Below are 2,501 nucleotides of genomic sequence, written 5' to 3'. Positions count from 1 at the left end.
AAGGGGTATTGATTCGCTTGAGAGATTACGTTCCATTTATGGAAGCACGCAACTAACCAAGTTAGTGAAGTGTGGCCCAAACAAATGAAGCTTTGTTGCAGCCATCAGAACAGACCCATATGGTTCAAAAGCGAAGCCTAGCCTCCATTTTCTATACCCTCTGGTCGTAAGGTTACAATGATGTGAGGTCTAGGCTTATTCATTGTTGTTGATGTTTTAAGAGGTTTTTAAACTGTCAAACAGGATTCAGACAGCTTGCCTTTCAAATACATGGTAGAAAGCACAATTAAGACCTCTTAAAGAGGCTGACACAAAACAACAAAATGTATGCGAAGATTAAGATTGACGAGGTGCACAGAATAGGCGAGACTTCAACCAAGCAGAAGCAGGATTGCTATCTGGGACCCCAGACATAGAGTACATTCGATGGGCATATTAACAAGGAGAGTTAGAACTTGAATGCGGGACGATGCATCTTAAACCGCTTGGCATTATGTTAAGAGTAAACAAGGGCACATCATTGGTTTCGAAATACACCGAATGACTAATTACGTACATATTTGTTCTAAGTTTGCATGTCTGCGCATGATTCACTTATGCTGCAATCAGCTGAAAAATTTCCAGCCAATGTTGGCCTCTTATATACTGCCATGCCACAATTCGTATTACTGGGTTGATAGAGTCTCCCAAACAACTTGATTATTAGAAGCGAGAAGATACTTTATTATGCCTTTGGGGATGCAGTGTGCAGGGTTTGAACTCACCCCCCCATAGCTCAACCCACACCCAAATCATTATGCCGCAATCCCATTGGCAATATGACTTGATGCCCATTGATAAATGCTCGTGAGAACTAGTTCAATTATGATGTTGCATCGCTTGGATATAAGTTGATACACCTTGATGAGTTGGAAATTACAAAATGATAAAATGGCCTCTATACATGAAGCCCCAATGTGTTAATGGGTACCACAGAAGGGCAATGATATTCAAAAATGGAAATTTTATTTTTACATCAGTAGACAAGAAAGGCAACAAATTACAAGGCAACTTGGTTTTCAACAATTCTTATTCAAAAGTCATGCCATTGAAAGATTGTGCTTTGCCACATAGCAAGCATGTTGATTCTTTTCCTTTATGCATGCTCACCCTAATGGCTTTCATAAAGGCAATACCAATTGCAAAAATTGTCACATGGGACTACATGCTTTAAAAAACCATCATATGGAGCTACATAAATTGTTGAAAATTGAAGCTACCAAATAGGTGAACTTGGGCATATAAAAAGGATGCTACTTAAAACCACATCACAATGTAGTTGTAGTAATGTATTTCTTTCTTTGCCTTTCGTAACTTTGGATATTACTTGGTCCCTTCATGTATATCTCCACAAAGATGCTCCATCTTGAACTTAGATAGAGTCCACATTGGAGTATTTAGTAGTCCTAAACAAATGGAAGAAATTGATACAAGATAGGAGCCACAAGTGAGCACCGATGGAAGAATGCATGACAATGTGGGAATACTTTGGGGAATTGCTTTGCACAGCTCGATAAGATTTGAAATAGTCAATATGCTTGAGAGGAAAGGCTCATCTATTGACACCTCTTTAGGGTACAATATGTGAGAGGGTCATCAGTCAATTTCTCCCTAATTAGCTCCAATCACAACTATCTTTAGCTCTAATATGAAGCTCCCTTCTTGTTGAGTTCTAACCTCAAGCACCTTTAGTTCCATCTTAAGCTCTCTCATCTTTGACCAATCATAGTGGCATCTCCCATGTTACTTTCAAAATTTCTAAACACTAAGTTAACCTTTCCAATTTCACTAGTACTTTCAATCGACTTTGTTGGCACATTTTACATTGGCTTTAAGCTCCAAAGTGAACCTCAATAGATTAGTGATGTGAGAGAATTAAGCAAGATAATGAAGATTGGTTTATTTTAAACAAAGATAAGTAAATCCGCCTTGTTGTTTTCATTCGTATATCTGACTTTATCATCTCCATTAGTATCGATCCCTACCATCCCTTAGAGTTTGTAAGTAAAGGTCAACAAATAATGTTGTGAAGATCATTTGTATGTCCAACACTGCACCTTCCTCCACATCTTTTATATTAGCTATAATATTTAATATAAATTAGTGCTAGATGGGAAATCCATTGCACAACAAAGAGTTGAGAGAATGAGCACTTGCTTATTTCAAGACGATAATATTAAGATGACAATGCCATCCCCTTGACATCTACAAGTACTACACATTAATTTCTACAAACAATCACCTTATCGAGTGCATCTGCCTTTTTTACAAGTAATTTGTTTCCTAGTGTAATAGAAGAAAATGATGGGAACACAACCACACACATACATGCGTTGCATTTAATTGAATACTTATTTAAGTTAAAAGTTCTTTATGCTTGTACATTATTCTTTCTTTCAATGCCCCTGGTTCTTTGAAAGGCTAATGTTAAAATTAGAAATTCATGGAAAGACCAAGGATGC

Source organism: Lygodium microphyllum, chromosome 3 (genome assembly GCF_053477565.2).
Source record: "Lygodium microphyllum isolate KBCC chromosome 3, Lygodium_microphyllum_v1.1.10, whole genome shotgun sequence".
NCBI lineage: Eukaryota > Viridiplantae > Streptophyta > Polypodiopsida > Schizaeales > Lygodiaceae > Lygodium > Lygodium microphyllum.
Note: the sequence above shows the minus strand (reverse complement) of the source record.